General features: G+C 40.3%; 1 pseudogene; it reads left to right on the top strand.

The window, feature by feature from the left end:
• On the top strand, window positions 1–26,106 carry LOC112310810 (ubiquitin-ribosomal protein eL40 fusion protein-like; annotated as a pseudogene).
• Window positions 26,107–26,574: the final 468 nt, after the last annotated feature.

Raw genomic sequence — 26,574 nt, 5'->3', positions numbered from 1 at the left:
GCTAGGATACAATCGCCAGTCGACGGCGTGGGGGCACGTTACAAGGGAGTGGAGCGCTGGGTGGTGGGGACACTGCCAGCTGGAGTCCCGGGCGGTTAGGGGCTGGCTCAGACTGCTTTCTTAACTCCACCGCGTTCTCCTTTTGCTGCGCGCGGACCAAACAGTGGGGCTGTTGTGGCGATCCTGACTGAAGTCCGGGCACACTTATCAGTATCGTCTTGGCGACTCTAATAGCAGCTGCGTGAGTTTCAGGGAAGCAGGTGGCCCTGGGAGGAGACATCTCACCCTAAGTCTGTGGCAGTTTGTGCCCTTCCCTCAACGCAAAAAGGGAGGGGTTTGGTGCCGGCCTTTCGCTTAGCTCTAAGGGGCGCCGGTACATCCTGTTGCACCTCCCCAGCACCCCTGGAAAGGTGTGCTTTCCCCTGGGGTGCCACTCGGGAGCGGGCCTAGGGGGCGGAGTTTGTACCTTTGTTCTGGCGGGACATCTTTGCTCAGTAAGTACTGACCAAGTTGCCCCACCCCCAACATTTTCACAGACATGCTGTGATAGAACTGTTCACCTGATTATAAATAGGGCTCTAGAGTTTCAAGAAGCGAATTTGTTACCTGACTAGTTTATTACTTGGAATAGGGACCCTAAGCATACTCACAACTAAACTGTCAGACAAGCTCCAGGTTATCTATATTATACACCAGGATCACCCAACCTGAAACACATTGAACACCTCGAGACATCTTACAGTTTCACAGAGAGATGCTGACCTTGATTTCTGTCAACACAACCCCAAGCCCCAACTGGCAAAATGCTTCAGAAACTTCACCCAAATTCTTACCAGGTCTTGTAATGGGCTAGTCCAACTGGGGTGAGGGAGGGGAGAGTTGAGAAACTAAATAATGTAATAGATTGAGGAATTTTTACAACCTTATACTTTGCATACCATAAAATTCACTCATCTTAAGTTTACAGTTGTTTTTAGTGAATTCACAGTTGTACAGCCCTCACCACAATCCAGTTTTAGAACATTTTCATCACCCTCCCCCAAATTCCCTAAGCTTGTTTACATTTAATCTTTCCTCCTATTTCTAGCACTAACAACCTATCTGTATAGTTGATATGAATGGAATCATTCAATACGTGGTGTTTTGTGACTGGCTTCTTTTTGTTAGCATGGTGTTTTCCAGGTCCATCAAAGTTGTACCATCTATCAGTACTTCATTCCTTTTTATGGTTGAATAATACTCCCTGGTGTGGATATAGCATGCTTGTTTATCCATTTATCACTTGGACATTTGAGTTGTTTCCACTTTTTGGTTATTGTGAGTAATCCTATTGTGAACATTGGTTGGACATATGTTTTCAGTTTTCTTCATTTCACTAACCTGTGTGGGTGCTCCCCTGGCACCCTTAGCAAACCTTTTGTAACACTGTGCACATTGTCCTGTGAATTTGGATTCAATCTCTCTCTTTCCACTAGAGAGGGCAAGAAGCATGTTCACTTGTTCTCTGCTATCAGAGTGGGATTTCTGGGTCATATGGTAACTATATGTTTAACTTTTTAAGGAACCTCCAGACTGTTTTCCAAAGTGGCTGTGTAATTTAATATTCCCATCAGTAAATGTATGAAGGTTCTAATTTCTCCTCATCCCCAGCAACACTTATTTTGTCTGGTATCTCATTGTGGTGTTAATTTTCCTAGACTGAGCAGTATTTGCTTTAGGTAGTTTCACTTCACTTTAATGAATACCTTTTTAAATATTTGAATCTAGGAACTGAAATGAATACATGGTTCCTCCTTACAAGGAGCTCAGGGTTCCTTCAGAGAGAACAAACAGATGATTATAGTACAGCACGTTAAGTGCTGTGATGGAGTTGAGCACAGTTGATGTGGGGAGCAGAGAAGAGGGACACTTAACCAATATTGAGGGGAAGAGGAGGGAAGTATTAAAGAAGCCTTTTCTAGAAGGGGCTTCAATGGGGCCCTTGTTTTTCTTTCATATATTTTTAATCAAAATTATACATGTATATAGTTTTAAAACATCATAGAGTTCTACAAGGTGTGCTATTTTAAAAAGTAATAAAGGAGTCCCCAACTTTCCTCCCCATTCCTGCTCCATCCAAAGCAATCACTATCTGTTCTTTTAACTCTTTGGATATTTACCATTGCGTCCTTAAATACCATAGCATGAATTTATGTGAAAAAGGAAAAACGATCAGCCCTGACATAGAACAAACAATCACCATCCCCACTTGCACTGATTTCTAAATTGGTCAACCCCATTAAATATTAACACATGGTTAATTATGAAAACCACAGCCACAGTGCAATTTACCGTCTTGCAATGTAAGTGAAAGAAGACAGGCATTACCAACATTTAGATACTAGAGTAACTGAAGTAAGACAAGATACACACTTTAAAGGACTGGCTAAGGAATTCTTTTCCTCATTAGTAATTTAGTACCATATACCTTCAATAAGCCAGAACCCAATTGTAACTGTCAATGAAGAAAAATGGTATTTTCACTCAAACTTTCAAAGAAAAAGCCAAATCACACAAAAGCAACATAGTATAGGGCAGAGGTTGACAAACTATGACTTGTGAGCTAAGACTGTTTATTTTTTATTTTTAAATATTTTATTTATTTTTAGAGAAGGGAAGGGAGGGAGAAAGAGAGGGGGAGAAACATCAATGTGTGGTTGCCTCTGGAGCACCCCTTAACTGAGGACCTGGCCCACAACCCGGGCATGTGCCCTGTCTGGGAATCTAAACAGCAACCCTTTGGTTCACAGTGCTCAATCCACTGAGCCACACCAGCCAGAGCTAAGACTGTTTATTTAGATGAACATTTGCAGTCAGTTTGAAAATAGGGAACACTAACTTTCTTTTTTTAAAAATATATTTATTGATTATGCTATTACAGTTGTCCCATTTCCTCCCCCCACTCCACTCCATCCTGCCCACCCCCTCCCTCCCACATTCCCCCCCTATAGTTCATGTCCATGGGTCATACTTATAAGTTCTTTGCTTCTACATTTCCTACACTATTTTTACCCTCCCCCTGTCTATTTTCCACCTATCATCTATGCTACTTATTCTCTGTACCTTTCCCCCCCTCTCCCCCTCCCACTCCCCTATTGACAACCCTCCATGTGATCTCTATCTCTATGGTTCTGTTCTTGTTCTAGTTGTTTGCCTAGTTTGCTCTTGTTTTTGTTTTAGGTGTGGTCATTAATAACTGCGAGTTTGCTGTCATTTTTACTGTTCCTATTTTTTATCTTCTTTTTCTTAGGTAAGTCCCTTTAACATTTCATATAATGAGGGCTTGGTGATGATGAACTCCTTTATTTGACCTTATCTGAGAAGCACTTTATCTTCCCTTCCATTCTAAATGATAGCTTTGCTGGATACAGTAATCTTGGATGTAGGTCCTTGCATTTAATCTTGGGTAATGTAATTATGATGTGCCTTGGTGTGTTCCTCCTTGGGTCCAGCTTCCTTGGGGCTCTCTGAGCTTCCTGGACTTCCTGGAAGTCTATTTCCTTTGCCAGATGAGGGAAGTTCTCCTTCATTATTTGTTCAAATAAGTTTTCAATTTTTGGTTCTTCCTCTTCTCCTGGCACCCCTATAATTCGGATGTTGGAACGTTTCAAGATGTCCTGGAGGTTCCTAAGCCTCTCCTCATTTTTCCGAGTTCTTGTTTCTTCATTCTTTTCTGGTTGGATGTTTCTTTCTTCCTTCTGGTCCACACCATTGATTTGAGTCCCAGTTTCCTTCGCATCACTATTGGTTCCCTGTACATTTTCCTTTGTTTCTCTTAGCATAGGCTTCATTTTTTCATCCACTTCTCGAACAGATTCAACCAATTCTGTGAGCATCTTGATAACCAGTGTTTTGAACTGTGCATCCTATAGGTTGGCTATGTCTTCCTCGCTTAGTTGTATTTTTTCTGGGGCTTTGAAGTGTTCTGTCATTTGAGCCTTTTTTTTTTTTTTTGTCTTGGCGCGTCTGTTACTTTAAGGGGCGGAGCCTTAGGTGTTCACCGGGGCCGGGTAACGCTGGTGGCTGCGCTGTGATGCTGTACGTGGGGGAGGGGCCAACAGGGAGCAATGGTGCCGGCTTCACTCTCCTCCAGATTTCAATCCTTCACTCCGATACCCACAATCAAACTGGGCCCCTCTGGTGCTGGTTCCTGAGTGGGTGGGGTTGCGCACGCTCTAGGCCCCTGTGGGTCTCTCCAACGACCTCTCCTGTGAGGCTGGGAGTCTCTCCTGCTGCTGCCCCAACGCCCACAGGCGTTTTCAATCAGAGGTTTGAGGCTTTATTTCCCCGAGCTGGAGCCCTGGGTTGCGCGGTCTGCTTCGATCCCCGCCGTTCGTCTGGTTTATCTATGTGCGAATGTGGGGCCACGGGGTCTGCTAGTGCTCAGACTGCCTGCCCCGTTCGTCCCACACTCCGCCAGTCTCGGTCCCGCCACAGCCACGCGAGTCCTCTCCACCCCGGTGCCCGTCTCTGCCCCTCCTACCGGTTTGGATGAATGTTTATTTTTTATTTCATTGGTGTCGGACCCCCTTGCCGTTCGATTCTCTGTCAGTTCTGGTTGTGCGAGGAGGCGCAGTGTGTCTACCTATGCCGCCATCTTGGTTCTCGGGAACACTAACTTTCTTTTTTTTTTTAATTTTTATTGTTATTCAATTACAGTTGTATGCCTTTTCTCCCCATCCCTCCACCCCACCCCAGCTGAACCCACCTCCCTCTCCCACCTCCACCCTCCCCCTTGGTTTTGTCCATGTGTCCTTTATAGTAGTTCCTGTAATCCCCTCTTCCCACTACCCCCCCCCCCCAGCTATTGTTAGATTGTTCTTAACTTCAATGTCTCTGGTTATATTTTGTTTGCTTTTTTCTTCTATTGATTATGGGAACACTAATTTTCAATTGCAATTAAACCAAATGTTATTCTTTTTTCCCACTTTTTTCATTAGTGGACCTGTATTATAAAACCTTATAGCTGATTATTATTATATTTGGATTTCATCAATAAAAATTTATGGGAAAATTTTTTTTTCTGTTGTACCTATATAATATCTTTGATTTTTCTATTCGTTCCAGAAAGCCTAGAATATTTACTATCTGACCTTCACAGAAAGAGTTTGCCAACTCCTGGTTTAATAGAATAAACAAAAGGAATGGAAAGCATATCCACATAGTTCTGTGTGACATTGTGAAGTCATTTCATTCCTCTGGCCTTGATTTTTATTATTTATAAAATGGAGATAAAGGGTAATGGGTGGATGAGGTAAACTTTATGGTGAACCCACCTCCATCCCCTAAGTTTTTGATTAATTAGTGCAAATATTTATTGAGCTACTACTATGTAGCAAGAACTGTTAAAGGCATTGGGGATCAGCAGAAAACAAAATTCCTGTCCTGAAAAAGATTACTTTTCTAAATGAAAACAGACTTTAAGATGCAATGTATGCTCTGAGATTGGATCCTGACTTGAATGAATTGGCTTTATAGGACATTTTGGGGGGAAAGTAGGGAAATATGAATACAGATGGTTTTTAAAAAATATTTTATTTATTTATTTATTTTTAGAGAGAGGGGGAAAGGAGGGAGAAAAGAGAGAGAGAAACATCGATGTGCAAGAGAAACATCAACCGGTTGCCTCTTGCACACCCCCAGCTGGGGACCTGGCCAACAACTCAGGCATGTGCCCTGACTGGGAATCATACCAGCGACCCTCTGGTTCACAGGTTGGTGCTCAATCCACTGGGCCACAGAAAGCCAGGGCTGAATATGTATGGTTTTTAGAAGAGATGAAAACTTATTAACATGGAATGGTGGAGGTCATTAACTGAAAAAAAAATTATGTACATTATTATCTCATTTTGGTAGAAAATGCACATATATGTATATCTTAAATACTTAGAAAAAGATCTGGAAGAATATATACTAAGCTCTTAACAGTGGTAATTTCTGGATGGTGGGAATATAATATTTCTATTTACCTGTTTTTGTTTTATAATTTTCTACATTGAACATATACTGCTTTTGAAAAAATAAAAGATTCTAATTTAAAAAAATCTCTCTTCATGGAGCTTACATGCTAATGCCTCATGTAAGTTTTAATATTACCAAATCTGTTTCCTGGGGGAATATGTGTAAGATTGGAGAATTCTCTTTTTCCCCTTTAATTAACAAAAAGTATCAAGGTGGTCTCTGTGAAATAGCTGCACAATGTAAACTGATGCTGCTGGCAGTTTTACTAGTAAGGAGAGCTTTCTCATATCCAAGGCTTTATAATGGGATGGGATTTTGTAGGGGGGCCTCATTTGCCCTGGAATAATGCAGTTGAGTAGTTGTGGCAGAGACCAGAAAACCAAAAATATTTACTGTCAGCCCTTAAAGAAATAGTTTGTGGATCCCTGTTCTAGGCTTACCAGAAAACTGTCTCAGTAGGCATGCCATAGGGAGAGAATGCCCACTTTACAGTTAAATTAAGAAATGTATGTTCTGATTTATAAACTTTATTCTCTCTTGAGCCCTATTAGCATGTGTCAGTATTCCCAATTTCAAATGACTCTAGGTTACAATGACTTCCGGCCAAGATGGAGGTGTAGTAGATACACTTTGCCTCCTTGAACAACCAAAAGAAGGACAACAACAAATTTTAAATTAAAAAACAACCAGAACTGACAGAAAATTGAACTGTATGGAAGTCCAACAACCAAGGAGTTAGAGAAGAAACATTCATCCAGACTGGTAGGAGGGGCGAAGATGGGCAGCCAGGCCGAGAGGACTGGCAGCAAGGCAGAGGCTAGAGGACTGGGCAGACTAGGCAGTCCCACATTTGCATGTGAATAAACTGGGAGGAACAACCAGGGAGCGAGAGAGACTGTGCAACCCAGGGTTCTAGTGCAGAGAAATAAAGCCTCAAACCTCTGACTGAAAAAGCCTGTGTGAGTTGAGGTGTCAGGAGAAACTCACAGCCTCACAGCAGAGTTCTTTGGAGACACCCACAGGGTCCTAGAATGTACACAAAACCGCCCACCTGGAATGAGCATCAGAAGGGCCCAATTTGCTTGTGGGTAGCAGATGAAGTGACTGAAAACCAAGAGCTGAGCAAGTGGCATTGTTCCCTCTCGGACTCCTTCCCACATACAGCGCCACAACACAGCAACGTAGGTTGCCCTATTCTGGCAAATATCTGAGACTCTGCTCCTTATAACAAAACAGGCATGCTGAAACAACAACAACAAAAATATTGCCCAAATGAAAGAACAGATCAAAGCTCCAGAAAAAATACAACTAAGCAATGAGGAGATAGCCAACCTATCATATGCAGAGTTCAAAACACTGGTAATCAGGATGTTCACAGAAATGATGCAGTATGGTCGCAAAATAGAGGAAAAAGTGAAAGTTGTGAAAAGTGAAATAAAGGAAAATGTACAGGGAATCAACAGTGAAGGGAAGGAAGCTGGGACTCAGATCAATGACTTGGAGCAGAAGGAAGAAATAAACATTCAACCAGAACAGAATGAAAAACAAGAATTCAAAAAAATGACGAGAGGCTTAGGAACCTCTGGGACAAATTTAAATGTTCTAACATCCACATCATAGGGATGCCAGAAGGAGAAGAGGAAGAGCAGGAAATTGAAAACTTATTTGAAAACATAATGGAGAACTTCCTAATCTGGCAAAGGAAATAGACTTCCAGGAAGTCCAGGAAGCTCAGAGAGTCCCAAAGAACTTGGACCCAAGGAAGCACACACCAAGGCACATCATAATTACACTACCCAAGATTAAAGAGAAGGAGAGAATCTTAAAAGCAGCAAGAGAAAAGGACACAGTTACCTACAAAGGAGTTCCCATAAGACTAGGCTGATCTATCAAAAGAAAACTTGCAGGCAAGAAGGGGCTGGAAAGAACTATTTGAAGTTGTGAAAGGCAAGGACCTGCATCCAAGATTACTCTACCTAGCAAAGCTGTCATTTAGAATGGAAGGACAGATAAAGTGCTTCCCAGACAAGGTCAAATTAAAGGAGTTCATCACCAAACCCTTATCATATGAAATGTTAAAGGGACTTATCTAAGAAAAAGAAGATCACAACTATGAACAGTAAAATGACAACAAACTCACAACAGTCAACAACCGAACCTAAAAAATAACAAAAACAAAAACAAAAATGAACTAAACAAACAACTAGAATAAGAACAGATTCTCAGAAATAGAAATCACATGGAGGGTTCTCAGTGGGGAAGGGGAGTGGGGAAAATGGGGAAAAGGTACAGGGAATAATAAGCATAAAATGTAGGTACAAAATAGGGGGTGGTTAAGAATAGTATGGGAAATGGAGAAGCCAAAGAACTTATATGTATGACCCATGGACATGAACTAAAGTGGGGGAATGATGGTGGGAGAGGGAGGGTACAGGGTGGAGGGGAATAAAGGGAATAAAAAAATGAGACAACTGTAATAGCATAATTGATAAAATATATTAAAAAGAAAAAATAAATGACTCCAGGTTACTTACAAAATTGCATTTCCTATCCTACAAATCTGAGGTGAAAACCAATAAAAAAAACAGGAACATCTTTAAGGTAAATGATAGCCTGTGAGTCCTATCAATAACTAGCTAATTGGTATTCCATTAACCTAGCTAAGATCTACATATGCTTCAAAATTAGTTTAAGTGTCTGCGTATCTCAGAAGCCTCCTCTCATTCCAGTTGATTTCACTGTCCTGTGCCTGGGCGCCCATAGCACCTTTCCTAGCCCTCTATCATAACACTTAGCAAACTACTCTGTAAGCCTGGATTTTTCATTCTCTGGCTATCCACTACAGAGGGCAGTGGGCCATGACCATGTTTGCTTGTTCCATGGGATAACCCCTGAACCTAGCATAATACTTAGCAAATACTTCTCTGAACTTCAGTTTTCTTGTTAGTAAAATGGGGATAATAATAATAGTAACTAACTACCTTGTAGGGTTGTTGCGAGAATTAAATGCATGTGTATTAGCTATTCAGTGAACACTTGTTGAGTGAATGAATGAATGACATATAGGAAATTGGATTATATTTGAAATTGAGAAAGACTGCATCAGCAGTACCTAAAGTAATCAGGGGCTGTTTTGTTTACCCTGTTTATACCAGCAACACCCATCTTACATTGCTCACCCCAACTGGAGCAACATTCATTTATTCTGTCAGAACTTATTGAATGCCCACTGTACCAAATAATTAATGGTACTATGCTAGATATAGGGATACAGCAGAATAAATACAGTTTTCACCATCATGGTGATTACATTCTAGTGAGAAAAAGGGTCAATAGACAAGTGAAGTGATACATAAAAATATATTACAGATTGATCAATGGTAAAGAAAATAAATAGACTAAATTAGAGTAATTGAGACAGGCTGTTACATATGTGGTGATCAGGGATAGCTTCTGCAAAGAGGTGACATTTGAAATGAGATTGGAAGAATGAGTCAATCATGAGGGGAGCTGGGGAAAGAATATTTGAGACAGAGGGAATAATGAATACAAGGGCCTTGAAGCCACAAAGGATTTAGCATGTTCAAAAATGGAAGGAGGCAAAGAGGCTAGAAGGATGAAGAAGTTGGGCTTATTTTAAGAGTAGAGGAAAGCCATTTAATGAGTTTTAGAAAAGTGACATGATCTCTCCTGTGTTTCTAAAAACTTAAAAAAACAATCTGTGTGGTAGACAGAATACCACCCCCAAGGTATCCATGTACTACTAATCCCCAGAACCTGTGAAATATGTTACTTTATATGACAAAAAGGACTTTGAATATGTCATTACAGATTATGACAAGAGATAATCCTGGAGGGTCCGATATATTTACAAGTGTCCGCCTTATAAGAGGAAGACAGAAGGGCCAGAGTCAGAGGAAGGACATGCGATGTTGGAAGCTGGAGTCATAGAGATTTGAAGATACTATGCTGCTGGCTAGAAAATGGGAGAAGGGGCCATAAGCCAAGGAATGTCGGCAGCCTTTAGAGGCTGAAAAAAAAGGCAAGGGAACATGTTTATCCTTAAAGCCCCCAGAAAGAATGCAGCCCTGCTGACACCTTGACTTCAGCCTGTGCTATGCATTGTGAAATTCTGACCTTCAGAATTATAATGTACATCTGTGGTGTTTTAAACTACTAAGTTTGTGGCGATCTGTTACAGGAGTCAATATTCCCTGTGTGGAAAGATAAACCCAAAACTAATAAGATTAAGTAGTTTACAGGGGTGGATAGGAACAGGGTAGAAAGGTTGGGAGAATGGGAATGGGATAGAAAGGATGGGAAAGTGACATTTTTTCTTAGTTTACATTTTGCATATAGTTCTGACTTTTAGAATGATGTTAATATTTCATATACTAGCCCTGACTGTTGTGACTCAGTTGGTTAGGCATTGTCCTGCAAAGTGAAAGGCCGCTGGTCTGCCAGTCTGATTCTGCATCAGTGATAATCAGAGGTATCACTCTGAATGTGTTCTACACACAAACATACCACAACCCCATACACTCACACAGAGAAAGATATATAGTTGTGTGTGTGTATACATATATTTCCTAGCTCATTCTTCTCAGGAAGCCTGGAAGCAATGACCCTTAGCACTCAGTTCTTGGCTTTGAAAATAACCATTTCCCAAATAAAAGGAGCCAGGACTCTTGGAGAAATGGCTGCTTCTGGGGCTGGAGCAGCAAGAGTATAAGATGAGGTTAGAATGTTTTCTTTTGCCAGAAAGTAAAAGTGCTTATGGAATTATGAGGACATGGCAAAAAGATTCAGGAGTCAATTTGAAGGGATTCCCAATGGCAACATCCGGGACAATTTAAGCAATAAAATAATGACAGTAATGAATTGTAATTCATAGAATAAAATAGAATTCACAAGTCCAGCCCTCAGTTGGTTGGCTGTTGTCCTGCAAAGTAAAAGGTCGCCAGGTAGATCCTGGGTCGGGGCACATGCCTGGGTTTTGGGTTCAGTCCCCAGTTGGGATGCATACGAGAAACAACTGATTGATGTTTCTCTGTCTCATCCATGTTTCTCTCCCTCTCTTTCTGCCTCTCTTCTCCCCTCTCTAAAAATAAATAAATAAATAAACAAATAAAATCTTTAATAATAAAAAAGAATTCATGAGTCCATATGAACATAAAGAAGTAAACTGAAAACAATAAATGAATGAAGAATCTCAGACATTCCACGCAGCAACATCCTCAAAGACACATCCCCTAAAGCAAGGGACATAAAGGAAAGAATAAACAAATGGGACCTCATCAAAATAAAAAGCTTCTGCATGGCTAAATAAAACAGCATTAAAATACAAAGAGAACCAACAGTATGGGAAAACATATTTGCCAGTTATACCTCAGACAAGGGCCTGATCTCCAAAATATATAAAGAACTTACATGACTCCACTCCAGGAAGACAAACAACCCAATTAAAAAATGGTCAAAGGACTTGAACAGACACTTCTCCAAGGAAGACATACAGAGGGCCCAGAGACAGATGAAAAGATGCTCAGCATCACTAGCCATCAGAGAGATGCAAATTAAAACCACAATGAGGTGCCATCTCACACCGGTTAGAGTGGCCAACATAAACAAATCCACAAACAAATGTTGAAGAGGATGCGGAGAAAAGGGAACCCTAGTGCACTGTTGGTGGGAATGCAGACTGGTGAGGCCACTGTGGAAAACAGTATGGAATTTCCTCAGAAAACTAAAAATGGAACTGCCCTTTGACCCAGCAATTCCACTGCTGGGATTATACCCTAAGAACCCTGAAACACCCATCCAAAAGAACCTATGCACCCCAATGTTCATAGCAGCACAATTTACAATAGCCAAGTACTGGAAGCAACCGAAGTGCCCATCAGCAAACGAGTGGATCCCAAAACTATGGTATATTTACACAATGGAATTCTACGCAGCAGAGAGAAAGAAGGAGCTTATACCCTTTGCAACAGCATGGATGAAACTGGAGAGCATTATGCTAAGTGAAATAAGCCAGGAAGTGAGGGACAAATACCATATGATCTCACCTTTAACTGGAACATAAGCAATAGAAGGAAAAAGCAAACAAAATATAACCAGAGACATTGAAGTTAAGAACAATCTAACAATAGCCAGGGCGGGGGTGGGGGGTGGGGGCGGGGACAGTGGGTAGAGGGGATTACAGGAACTAGTATAAAGGACACATAGACAAAACCAAGGGGGAGGGTGGAGGTGGGGGAGGGAGGTGGGTTCAGCTGGGGTGGGGTGGAGGGATGGGGAGAAAAGGCATACAACTGTAATTGAATAACAATAAAAATTTTTAAAAAGAAATTAAATGGAATGAAGAGTTTAATTTTTATTATCATTCAATTACAGTTGTATGCCTTTTCTCCCCATCCCTCCACCCCACCCCAGTTGAACCCACCTCCCTCCCCCCTCTCCACCCTCCCCCTTGGTTTTGTCCATGTGTCCTTTATAGTAGTTCCTGTAATCCCCTCTCCTCACTGTCCCCTCCCCACTCCCCCCTGTCCATTGTTAGATTGTTCTTAACTTCAATGTCTGGTTATATTTTGTTTGCTTTTTTCTTCTGTTGATTATGTTCCAGTTAAAGGTGAGATCATATGGTATTTGTCCCTCACCACCTGGCAAATCAAGGGCTATAATTACATTTCATCACTAGAGAAAAGAATTTAAGTTGATGGAAGTAGATATAGTAACCTCTGTAATTATACAAGCATTTGCATTGCATGCAAATGTTACATTTCCATTTCAAATAATCATGTGAAACTGTCTAAACACTTAATGCTTTGTTATGCCTGTTTGATTTGGTTCTTCCACTGATGATGACTTATTCAAAGTATTTAGAGAAATAATGTGTTTATTTTCACTTATTTCACTCCTATGAAAAGAAACATAATAGATGAGATTAAATAAAAAAATAAATGAATGAAGGAGGAAAGTCCTTGTTTACAGTATAATTTTAATTAATAAATATAGGAAGAATAATGGACATAGAAAGTTATCATTTGGACAGCATTACAGTAATAACTTTTTCAGGCAAAAATCATCAATGGATACTAATATTAGTGGACAAAAGTATGTGAAAAGCAGTATATTTATATAGTTTCAAAGTATCTGTCCATAAAATCTTATTCACTGTGGGTATGGGACCAGCCTGTTCTTCATCTGTGTGTCTCTGCCCTTCCTATCTGTCTTGATGGGTGTGGCATCTTCTTTAATTCTGTAGTTGTAGGACTTTCATTCAGCTTGATTTCTGCCATTTCTGAGTGATGGTTGTTCTATAATTTAGTTATAATTTTAATGTGGTTGTGAGAGGACGTGTGCCTTGTTTACCTAGGCCTCCATGTTGGAACTTATTCTGAAACAGGTCATTGTTTTTCAAAAGTGTCATGGTACTGAAAGACACCCCCCCCAAAAAAGAAAAAGACTGAGGAGCTGTTCCCAATTAAGGTCGCTGAGGGAGACATGTGTGAAACTGCACCAGAAAAATCACATTGATGGGGGCAATTGGATAAATTTGAATACAGTCTATTGATTATAGTATTACATGAATGTTAATTTTTATTAATAATATTGTGCTGTAGGTATGTATGATATTAATGTTTGGAAAATCTGGATAAAGGATGTATAGAGATTTCTTTGAACTATTTTTGCAATGTTTTTGGTAAGTGTGTAATTATTTAAAAATGAAAAGTTGAAAATGAAACTTGAGTTATTTACCTCCCCTCAAAATATTCCTGGGTGATCTGACTGCTGTGTGCAGTGTGGCGTATAGAGGGGCTACCGTGTAAGTGGGCAGGCCAGTCAGGTGGCTGTTGCACTATACAGGGGAGAGATGGTGGTGGCTCCGACTAGAGGGATGGCAGTGGAAATTGAGAGGGGTGGGTGGATTCAGGATGCATTTTGATGTCTTCATGAAAAGGATATTGCATAGGAGAAAATGCAGAAGAGAATGATATCATTTGAAAAGGAGGTTCTCTGGGGATTACCTTTAGATACAATTTAGAACGGAATAGATCTTGCATGCTTGTAAGTATTTTTGTTAGATGTTGTGGATTCAGAATCATTTAGAATGCAGGCTACACTATTTATCATGGAGTTTGTATTTTACTCCTCCCCATAGTTTTTAGTAGTGTTCCTCTCATACAAGGGAAAACAAAAAAGGGGCTCTCTTTGGTTCCCTCCTGTGTTTATCTCTTCCAAGGACTTTTTTCTTGAAGGCCCCTCTCTGCTCCTTTCAAGGAGGGGTTTGAATTCTGTTGTCAGCTAAGTTGTGACCTTTACAGAGCTCATTTGGCCAGCTTGGGTTTCCACATCATGTGCCCTTTTCTACATTTAGGTCCTTACCTAGAATGCTCTCTTATTAAAATTTTTGTCTATTTTTTAAGTCTCAGCTGAAGACCATCCAAGTTGTCTTCCTTGGATTTACTCAGCCCCAGGTAATCCTTCTCTTTCCTGGTAAATCATAGCTCTTAGTTTATTCCTATTATTTTGCCCTCATTTACTCTTTCACAGTCATATTCATTGCTTTGTACTTATTTGTATTCATGACTTATATCCTCTACCAAATTTTAAATTACTTTAGGGAAGGTACATTGTTCCACTTTAAATGAATTATTTTTTGTCATCATCAGATGCAAATGAGCAACAGTAAAATATATTGATAAAGTCCAACATGTACTTTGAATTCAATCTTGAGTTTCCCTTGTTTCTTTTGAGGATTTTTCCTGTGAAATATTTGAGTCCCTTTCTTTGTGATCTGCATTGTAATTTAAGGTCTGTTCTGATTTTCTTTTGTATTGCTTTGATGGAGTTCTTCCACCAGGGGGAGCTCCTTACTATATATAGGTCAATTTCTTTTTCTCTAAGAGGCAAAGGAGACTTCATCGGGTAAAATATTAATGCAATGGAAAAACAAACAATAGGAAGTAGGAAATGAACATCTCCTGGTACCTAACTTGGTCCCAGAAGTAGCTGGCTCAAATGCCATTTTACTTGTTATGTTGTGTGTTGGTTTGATTCTGGCCCATGTGTAAAGATTTCCTCTTCCCAATCTATTTCATTTCTTCCATCTACAAATATATATTGAGTGTGTCCTTTGTGTCAACTATTGTTGTGGATGCTGAGGCTTCATCTGTGAAGAAAATCAACCAAGTTCCTGACCTTATGGAGCTTATTTCACATGTGGGCTACAGACAATAAGTGATATAAATAGATAAAACACATAGTATATTGACTAGGAATAAATGCCAAAGGGAAAAAATAATGCAGGGTCTGTAAGCCATTGTACAAACTTTGACTTTTAGTCTAAAAGAGATGGGAAGCATGGGGGAAATTTGACTTGAGGTGTGATGTGATCTGACATTTTAAAATGATCACTCTCGTTGTTTTATGGATACTAAACTATATGGGGACAAGCCTGGGTCTGACCGGCAACAGTGGAATTTAGGAGAAGTTGTTGGACTTTTGGATATATTTTGAATGTAGAATCAACTGGATTTGCTAAAAGATTAGATGTGGGATGTGAGAGAAAGAGGAATAAAGAACAAGGTCACCTTGTTGTATAACACCGATAGCACTGGATAAAATGTGGCTGGTGCCCTCTGGAGTTGTGTAACACAGCTTTTTTGTTCAAGATGATGACCAAGTTTTCATCCTGAGCAGCTGCAAGGATGGAGTTGCCACTGACTTTAATGGTAAAGAAAGACTGAGAAGAACGGGTTTGACAGTATTATCAGCAGTTCAGTTTTGGATATGTTGAATTTGAGATGACAATTAGATATCTAAATGGAGATGATGAGTAAACTGTGGGATGAGCCTGGCATTCATAAGAATGGTAGGGGCTGGAAATAAATATTTTTGAGTCAGGGCCATCTAGGTAGTTTTTAAAGCTGAGAGATGGATGACATCACCAAGGAAGTGAGAGCAGTTAGGGAAGAGAAGGGGAGAAGGATCCAGCTCTGAGGCACTCCCACATTGAGAGGTTAGGAAAACAATGAAGAACTAGCAAATTAATCTGACAAGATGTGACCAATAAGGTAGAAGGGAACCCGGAAGAAAATAGTATCCTGGAAGCCAAGTGAAGGAGGTGCTTCAAAGAAGAGGGGAATGATCAATTGTGAAATGTACTTCTCGTTGGCCAAGCAAGAATTCTCTATAGCCTTGAGCAACATAGCTGTTACTAGTGGCCTGGATATAAGCTGTTTCAGTGGACAGAACCTTCATCAGAGTGGGCAGAAGAAAGAAAAGGAGGTGAAAAATTGTAGACAAGGAATATAGACAAATCTTTTTTAAAAAAGATTATTTATTCATTCATTTATTTATTCTTAGAGAGAGGGGAAGGGAGGAGAAAAAGAGGAAGAGAAACATTGATGTGAGAGAGAAGCATTGATCGGTTGCCTCTCGTAAGCGCCCTGACCTGGAACCAAACGCACAACCCAGGCATGTGACCTGGCTGGGAATTGAAAATGGTAACCTTTTACTTTGCGGGACAATGCCCAATCAACTGAGCCATGCCAGTGAGGGCTAGACAAATCTTTTGAAGTTTTACTGTAAACAAGAGCAGGGAAATGAGGCAGTCACTAGAATGGTGTGTGGGGGCAAACGAAGGTATTTATGGTAGAATGTGAGAAATGATCACCAATTTGCCCCAGAAGTTTGCACTAATTGCTGAGATCACTTGTCCTTATTCTCATGTGTTTCTGGGAATAATAGCCAGTAATTCTCAGAGATGCTGTATTTTGAGGAAGCTAAGTTTACAGCAGGTTTGACTGGAACAAACTCTAAGGAAACCCATGGACAGCCTTTAATAGAACTAGACTTAAAACCTCTGTAATTAGCAAACGGAGAGCACCTGTATGGGTGGAAAAAATTTGGGCCATGAGATCCAGCTGTCCCCCTTCCCCACATGGCAGCAATTCCAACCTCCTTTGCCAACCTTGGAAGATTTGGCCTCAGTTACACTAAAGAGCCTGGCGTCCCCTTCTAGAAACATTATCTATTGTATAGCAGGGTGATGAAAAACAATTTCTGCAGATACTGAAAGGATGACTAAACCCCAGGTAGAATTTGAACCAAGTGGGAAAACTAATGTAAAAATTCAGGCCACAGTTGCACTAATTATTTTCTGTTCCTTGGTAAGAAGTGGCCTCAGCAGCAGAAAACAGTGTAGAGCTGGGCTTGCTTCTTAGCTCTGTGTTTTAGTAGTGATGGCTTCGAAAATGCATATGAGTTTTACTGGTCTCCATGTACTGTGTGTATTTGAATTTCTTTCTTTATGTCTTTGAGGCCCAGTTCAAGTGTTACCTGTTTTGCAGAACTGTTTTTGATCCTCCTCTCAGGAAAAATGAATCATTTCCTTCTCTGCATTTCCATAGCACTTTTTCTCTTTTCTAGCATATATTATGTTAAAGTTGCATATGTTTGTAAATGGGAGAGGCAGTAAAGTATGGTGAATAATAGCATGGACTCTGGAGCTAGGCTGCTTGGGTTGAAATGGTGGCAAGTTGCTTAACCTCCTTGGGCCTATTTCTCATCTGTCTCATCTTGATTCAATAACAACAACAATAATAATGGTACCACCACTCTCATAAGGGTTTTGTAAAGATTAAGGAAGTTAATACATGTCAATTATTTAGAACAGTGCCTAACACATAGTAAATACTTGATAAGCTTTTGCTACTTGTCTCTCTTCTCCTTGAGGAATAAGACTGTACCTTTATCTTTGTACCTCTAATTAGCACTGGGCTTAGCACAGAGTACTAGGTGTTTAAAACATTTTTGTGTGATAAAACCAGGCATGGAAATCAAATCAATTTAAGTTTGTGTTTAATGGTTTTATATGCATATAGCCCTTTTATCAGCTCGTTTATTCCTGTGTACCACTCCATGTAATGCTTAAGAAAGAAGGTGCTAGAGCCTGATCACCTAGTTTGTATCATTGCTTTGCCATTTATTAGCTTATTAACCTTCTACTGCCTCAGCTTCCTCATGTGGAAAATGAGTTTAAAAAATAGGCAGTTGAACACAGAGTTACTTAACATTCAAATGTTAACTATAATGGTTATTAATCTTATTGTTAATGAAATGATTTAATGAACACCTACAGTGTTCCAGGGACTGTGCTAGACAATAAGGATGCAGAGATGAATAATGATTAGTTCCTGTTCTAAGAAAACCCATAAGGGAGTGAAAAAAACAAGTGTGAACCACTCAGTAAATATAGATTCTAGTGGAGGAAGGGACCAATTTTACAGGAGGGATCAGTGAGGGGAAAAAGGAGGGTAGAAAGGTTTTACAGAGGAGGTAAATCCTAAGCTTTGCATCTGTGGGTTGAGGGTCCTGGGAAAATAATGTCAAATAGATATCAGAATCCCTTTCATGGTTCATCAGAAATGAGTTTAATAACAGGTTTCTCCCATCAAATTTCTTTAACAAGAGGCCCCATCCTGTATCTGAAACCCAGACAAGCCATTTTGGGCCAATAACAAAGTATTGTCAGGCTTACCTAAGTGCACCAAACATGGTTTGGGATACTTAGGAGGAGTTTTCCTCGAGCAAAACTCTTCTTCTCCTTTGTAGTTAAGCCAGAGAGCCCTTACAGGCAAAACACTATTTCAGTTGCCTCTGTCCTGCCCTCTGTGTCCCTCCCACTAAATTTTCTGAAAAAGTTGGCATTTATGTTCTTACCTTCTTTCCCCCAACAATCAGATCCAGGGAAAGTAGAGAGTGGCATGTTTTCTAAGAAAAGGCCAGGACTCCTTTATAGCTCACACTTTTAATAGAGACCTCTTAGACATGGTGGGACTGGAGCTATATTTAAATTATTGAGATCAAGGGCAGGGTGTGGGCAAATGAAACCTTTATGTCTTTTGTCTCTTAGAAAACCAATAAAGGCATTGAAGCTTGTCTGTCTCCCCCAAGTAGTTAATGAGAACAATAGAATTTAAAGTTCCTGGTGTTCCTCTGGAGCTGATTTTGGCAGGTGATAAGCAGCTTGTTAAAGGGCTTATTATTTGAGTAGAGCTTTGGCTGCCTGACTTTTAAGGTTGATTATTTATTTTGCATGTTGTATAACAGGAACATTGGGCAATGTTCAGAAGAGACTTTCTGGGTCAGAGTGTAAGGGCTTCTCTGGCCATCTCCTTCCAACAGAACTAGATTCCAGCTGCAAAATAAAGGATACGCTTGTATACAAGGCCCAGGCCATGTCTTTAATATAGCCTCTAACCACCAGACAGGCCTTTTTATTAGGGGGTGAATACATCAAAATTTCCATCAAATGCTAACCCAAGAAAAATTTGTGTGTGTATAATTTCTCCAACTTACACTGATAAAGTGTACTTTTGAAAGAAATGTTTCAAAAGGTATATTTTGGTCATTTGCAATAACAAGTCATATGTGGGGTCCCTGTCATTTTAATCACTTCAGATGCTCTGAAAGGTAGGGTTTTAGCTGGTTATGGTGAGAAATGGCCAAGAGGTCTTCTCTCCTTTGTGAAGAGTACCACGAAGAAATTGTCCCTAGCCCTTGTGGTTCAGGCTTTAAAGTGTCGTGCTGGTTTTGCTGGCTCACTGAGACAGATCCAGGCATTTTAGAGACAGTGAATGAGTGAAGTTCCTCTTCTTACTCTAAACTTTAAAAGTAGTTTGAGCCAGGGCCCTCAAGAAATTGAGATGATCTCCTCTTTCTTTTCAACAAGGCAGCGGAGCAGCCTCCCCAGCAGACACAGAGATGCAGATCTTTGTGAAGACCCTGACTGGCAAGACCATCACCCTCGAGGTTGAGCCCAGTGACAGCAATGAGAATGCCAAAGCTAAAATCCAAGACAAGGAGGTCATCCTGCCTGACCAGTAGTGTCTGGTTTGGGGGGGCAAACAGCTGGAGGATGGCTACACTCTTTCAGACTACAACATTCAGAAAGAGTCCACCCTGCAGTTTGTGCTTCGTCTGCGGCGGAGCATCATGCAGGCCTCCCTCTACCAGCTCACCCAGAAGCACACCTGAGACAAGGTGATCTACTGCAAGTGTTATGCCTGCTTCCTGTGCTGTCAACTGTCGCAAGAAGGAGTGCAGCCACACCAACAACCTGTGCCCCAAGAAGAAGGTTAAATAAGGTCGCTCCTCCACCTTCTTGGGCCCACAGGGTGGCCTTCTGCCTGACCTGTGTGACCTGGGCCCTTAATAAAGTTTCTCTTTCACTGAGTGGGGGAAAAAAAAGAAATTGAGGTAGTCGTGTTAGAGAGAAACTTAGTTGTGTCTCCTTTTTTATTTTTCTCTTGTTTGGTTTTATAGAGGCTATAAGCCAGCATTTTTGTTAGTTAACAATATTAGTAAAATATTAGGGAAGTAGCAGGAAGTGATAGGTGCCTAGAAAGAGATTTTATGAGCTATTGAATGAATTATTGAATGAAGACATGTGTGTTGGGAGAATTAGCCTTTACATCTGAAGTTGCTGTTTTGGGATCAACCATCCTCCTTCAGAGACAACTTTTTGTTGAAGAAAGTCTTGGGAAATGTGAAATCTTATCATTCTCATGGACTGTGTGAGTGTGACCAGGTTAATTTCTTGCATTAAAGTCTGTGGCATTATGGATGGACCACTGCTTTGGCTCCTATGTTAGTCAGGATAAGCTAGACTCTGATGTAGTAAAAAAATAAACAACAGAGGTTTCCTTGTTGCTCACATAAGCTTTGATGCAAGTTGGTTGTCCCTCTTCTATTTTGTACCAATGCCATCTTGAACACAACTTGAACACAACAGCACCATGACAGAGAAAATGACAGCAGAAAGCCCACATGCCTTAATTGCCTCAACTTAGAAGTGACACACATCACTTCTGCATACATTTCAGTGGCAAGAACTAATGTTAGCCATAACCTCACTGCAAGGGAGACTGGGATATGTAGGGACATACCTGGTATGTGTGGTGGCTGTTAACAGTCTTTGCTACATTCCTTGGTTACCAACTGACTGTTAACTTCCCACCCCACTCTAGGAAATACATGAGTGATGCTGATTTTCTAATTCTGTAACAGGCTGGAGTGTGAACGTCAAACTACCTCTTTAGTCTGACAGATAAGTGCTTGTTTTATCTAAGGAGAGGAGATAGAACAGGCAATACTCACTTTTTTGCAGTCCTTTTCCTTTTTCTTCCTTATTATTCGTGTGAAATACATATTCTCCCTTCTGCTCCCGGCCTAAGAGTCACACTCATATGAACATAAAATTTTCTCCAGTTCAAACACCTTCGCCACTATAGTCTCAGGTTCTAGGTCTGACTGGAGCTGTGTGGGGTGTGATAAGAAAGTGAGAGAGTTGTTCTTTTTTTTTTTAAAGATATTATTTATTTTTACAGAGAGGGGAAGGGAGAGAGAAAGAGATGGAGAAAAAGATCACTGTATCACTACATCTCACTTGCGCCCCTACTGGGGACCTGGCCCACAACACAGGTATGTGCCCTGACTGAGAATCGAACCGGTGACCCTCAGGCCAGCACTCAATCCACTGAGCCACACTAGCCAGGGTGAGAGAGTCATTCTTTAAGAGGTTGATCTCAAAAGGTAGGGGCAGGCTGTGCATGTCTGTAGTGGTCCTAATGCCTCAGGGCTGGTTCAACAAATGGTGAACCCTCTGATAAGACTAAGTGAGCAGAATTCCCTAGTGTCGCTGAGTATTGCTTAGAAAGGGAACTTACTCCCCTACCAAGGCCGAATTCTCAAGAGTTAAGGTGGTCCGTCTCCCAGGAAGAGGGTAACCTGTGGAACCATTTCTAGATTCTTACTAGAAGTGAAGGCCAAATTGCCAGAAAAGACCTGAGGTAAGAAGTGATTGGGTGCTTCCGACCTGACTCATAGTGTTCAACTGAATCATAAACACTAGAGTATGCTAGTGTATATGTATGTAGTTATGTGTGTGTGGGTTTGTAAATTTTGTGGTACTTTGTGAGTTTGGTTGCTTGGTACTTGCAACAAATTGCTTCTGCCATTGTTGTTTTCCCTTTGAGTCTGAGGCATGAGCAAAGTAAAGAAATAATTTACTTTTAAATTCCTTTAGTGTCTCTGATAGGAAAGCAGTGGTTAGAGTCAGTGTAGATCAACCCGAGGAGTGCAAATCTGCCAGAATTTCAGCTCACCCTTCCTGCCTCTGACACACATACCTTTCTGAAGGGTAGACCCTAAACCAGATGTAACTTATTCATAGAGTGGTGGGTTGGCTGATTAGCTGGTTGGCTTAGAATAATGGGAGGGGCAGAAATAAATGTAAGGAGATAGGGGTTAGGAAGGGCTGCATCTGAAAGAGGGTCATGATGGTTAATATTCGCTTTTCCTCCTTTGGCTTCATTGCTATACTCCGTGTGGGTCTTGTTATCTTGATTCTAGATGAGACTCACCCACAGTCATTTCTTAAATACAAACCACATCCCCTCATAGAATCACTGCAAAACTCATTATGGTTAAGATATTTCTAAGACCCAGATACAGCATTCACTTTGGTTGGAGTTTAATATCTAACTTTATTTCACACATATAAGTATTATGTCCTTTATAATGAAGTTTTTTCCTTTATCTTTTGGGTTTTTGTAAAATTTATTTTTAATTATAGTTGACATACTATAATATTATATTAGTTTCAGGTGTACAACATAGTGATAGAATATTTATATAACTTATGAAGTGATCACCGTAAGTCTAGTAACCATCTGTCACTGCACATAGTTATTATTCTCTACGCTGTACATTACATCTTCATGACTTATTTTATAATTGGAAGTTTGTACTTATTAATCCCCTTCCCCTTTCTACCCACCCCTCCGCCCCCTCTGCTCTGGCAACCATCAATTTGCTCTGTATCTATGAGTTTGTTTCTATTTTGTTTTTCATTTGTTTTGCTTTTTTAGAGTGAAATTATATGGCATTTGTCTTTTTCTCTGTCCAACATATTTCACCTCGCATAATTATGTCTAGATCCATGCATATAATGTGTCCTTAATTGTTTCTCAGTTATTCCAGATTAAGTGCTTTTAAAAACTTCTTTACACAATCTTTTAATTCTAGTTCAGAACACATCATTTGATGATTGCTGTTTACATTTTCCCTTTCTTTCCCAGTAACAAAATTTAGATTCTTCCATTTGACATTTTCATGTTTTGCTCTTCCTATTCCATATCCCTGCTCCTAATTGTCACTTTTCTCACTAAGTTTTCTCCCTCCCCCCAATAGCAAATCCTAAGCTTTTTGCTCTTTTTCATATCTCTGGATGGAGGTGTTGTATAATTTCTAGTAAAAATTTTAAGTTGGTAGAAGATATTTTACTTTTAGTCAGTTAGAATCTCTCAGACTTTTGTGATCTTTCCAAGGACTTCAAAGTAATTCACATTAAAAACTAATACTCCATGTAGTACTTTGTTTATCATAACCAAATATGTGGAAACTAGGTAGGGGCAGATTTTACTTCTCCTATTTTAAGAATGGTCAAATTAAGGTTCAATGATGATAAATAACTGTTTCATTATCATCATCCTGCTGGTTCTTTAATGTCCACACCAAAGTAATGAAATGATGGCTTGTGGATTCTGCATTAGGACCCCCATCCTGGGCTAAAAATGACACTGAGGTGGGCTGAGAAGACCCCTCTGCATTGTGTGGAGGTTAATGGTCTCATAGAGGCAGAACTCTGAGGCTACAGGTCCCCAGAAGGCAGGGACCCCAGCATTTACACAATCCCTATTTTATATCCTGTGCATAGCTCGGTTTGTGGGGCCTGGCTCAGCTCTCCCAGTGGTAGTCCCTGTCTAGAGAGGATGTGAACACAGTGGGTATTTAGCTGTCAATAATGCTATAGACCAAAGAAATTTTCAAGTGTTGCTTCTTAAAGTAAGAAGTGATGGCTAAGGATGGGAGTGAGAATGGCTTTCTCTGTGGCTTATCAAATTAAGCAATGACTATGAAAGTGGTTTCTAAATTTTAAAAGTTTGAAACACATGTGACTAGTGCTCTTACATTGTATATTCCATGTGTTGTTTTCCTCCCAAGATTTTTAAGAAAGACCTCAAACATCTCAAATATTGCTACAGTTAAGAATCTTCAAAATTTATCTTATCTAGCTTGCTTCTGATCAGTGCACTTTTTTGCTTGAAAGTAGAGCCCATGACTTATTTATCATTTCCCCCCCAGCTTCACTGAGGTTTAATTGGTATACAAAAAACTTCAAATAATGAATATATATAAGTTGGTGAATTTGGACACATGGGTGGACGTAGAAGACGTTATTGTAAGTGAAATAAGTCAGCCACAGAAGGAGAAATTCTGCATGATTCCTCTTACATGAGGCACCTAAAATAGTCAAAGATATAAAAGTAGATAATAGGATGGTGGTCACCAGGGTATAGGGGATGGGAATATGGTGGCTGGTTGTTCAATGGGTGTAAAGTTACAGTTATATAAAGAAAATGAGTAAATTCCAGAGATCTGCTGCATGACATACTGCCTATAGTTAATGGTAAGGTATTGTGTACTTAAAATTTGATTTGCGCAATAATGTGTCACTGGGTTTACCTAAGGATCTGCCTAAGCACAATAAGTCACTTTTCTAATTTCCTCAGTGCCTCGCAGTTCTGGGGACAATGCAGAGGTGCTCTTCTGTTGGAGGTTAGAGCACATTTCCCAAGCCAGTGTTACCCCCGCTTTTTCAGCACTTCACTTTCTGAAAGAACAACCTGGCAGGGCCTCATGTTTATTGTTATTTATTCTTCCCAATTTTCTGTCACTCAAAACAGTCTGAGCTAGGGAGTTGGTGTGGACACAGGAGATTTTGAGACCTGGCCTGATCCCAAGCAGATACTCAGTAGCACAACACTTAACCCCAGGTCAGATTTCTGGCACCTTCTGTTCCCTGGAAATTTGCCCCAAACCTGGAAGGAAAAAATAGCTGCAAACTCCCTCAAACACACAGATATAGCACTAAAGCCACAAACTTTATTTCCCAGGCCTTTGCTAATGCCTTGTTTATGACCTAGCTCTAAACAGTTTTGTAATCTGCTTTCCTAGCCATACAGATTAGAAGCAACAGGAAGGGATATTGGAGTGGGGAGTAGGGGGGAGAACCTCAGACAAACTGACAGGGGAAGTGCCTGTTGAAGGCCTGACATCCTGAAAAGAGACAGAAAAACAAAATAGCATGACACAATTAAGGATGTTGATTCTGATTATCCTGAGTTAACTGGAAAACATTCAAGTGGGTTAAGAAATCTGAGAAGCATGTAATATATACATGTATATTTCATGTCATCAAAATACTATTTAAAAATGTGGTGTTTAAGGGATAAGATTCCCGTATTTGTACAAATCCATTTTTTTCTGATTCTGCCATACCTCACCTAAACCAGAATTGTGAGGTATTTCCTCTAATGACAATATACCTTTTTTGATTTTAATATAAAATTAAATAACATTGTTTATTATGTTAATGCTATTAATGTTTTTTTAAGTCAAATAATTATTGATTTTAATTACAACTATAAATTTTGAATGAATGACTGGGGACTGTAGACAAGCCAAGATGTTTATTGACAGTAACCAGAGGGGAGGTGGGAGGGGGTAATGTGGAGGAAATGGGGAAGGGTTTTCAGCAACATGTATAATGGACACACGGACAAAACCAAAGGGAGGCAGGATCAAGGGTGGGAAGTGGGGATGGCTGGTGTAAGGGAAAGAGTTGGGGGGGAAATGGAGACAACTGTACTTGAACAACAATAAAAATGTGAAAAAAAAAAAGGAATAGCATTTTGGAAAAAAAGAAATGGGAGAATGGTTTTGAGGAATAACTTATAAAGGACGCATGGACAAAACCAAGGGGTGGTGGGAAGGTTGTGGGGATGGCTGGTGTAAGGGAAAGAGTTGGGGGGCAAAGGCAGACAACTGTACTTAAACAACAATAAAATAATTTTAAAAAGTAAATATATCATTAGAAAATGTTTCTTTTCCATAGAAAACACTGGTTCAAACATGCCTTCAGTAATACCTTTTTATAGTAAGGATTTGAAGCCCTGAGAGGGGCCGAAACTAACACTCATTTTGTGAGAATGATTTAGGCATTGAGTAAGAATGTTATTTGAATGCTGAATTCATTCATTCTCTGATTTGGTCCTCCTGGAGTTGTCACATTTCAGACTTCATCTGAGGCTCCCTCAACAGCCCATAGGCTTTTTCTCACATTTTTTTGATTGGCCCAGGAGCTGCCTCAGATCCTCCCTGGGAACCTAAACTGTGTGGGCTTGCAGCTTAGGGGTTTGGGTCCCAAACATGAAGTGATTTCAATCCCCAGAGAAGTCACTGCCAGCTTGATGCCAGGGTTCACTGTGCTGATGAACCAGCCCAACCTATTCATCACCACCTCTGAGTCAGAGGTCTGGGAAAAGCATAGAGGCTGGTGTGCAGATTCCACTCTGGCAGCCTATCCTGTTCTCATGACCATGAGCTTTCTGACTGGCTGCTGTGAACTGGCAGGCCTTGGGTGGGAGGTGATTTTGGTTGGGC

Source organism: Desmodus rotundus, chromosome X (assembly GCF_022682495.2).
Source record: "Desmodus rotundus isolate HL8 chromosome X, HLdesRot8A.1, whole genome shotgun sequence".
NCBI lineage: Eukaryota > Metazoa > Chordata > Mammalia > Chiroptera > Phyllostomidae > Desmodus > Desmodus rotundus.
The sequence above is the reverse complement of the archived record's forward strand: the minus strand, read 5'-3'. Positions and strand labels throughout refer to the sequence as shown.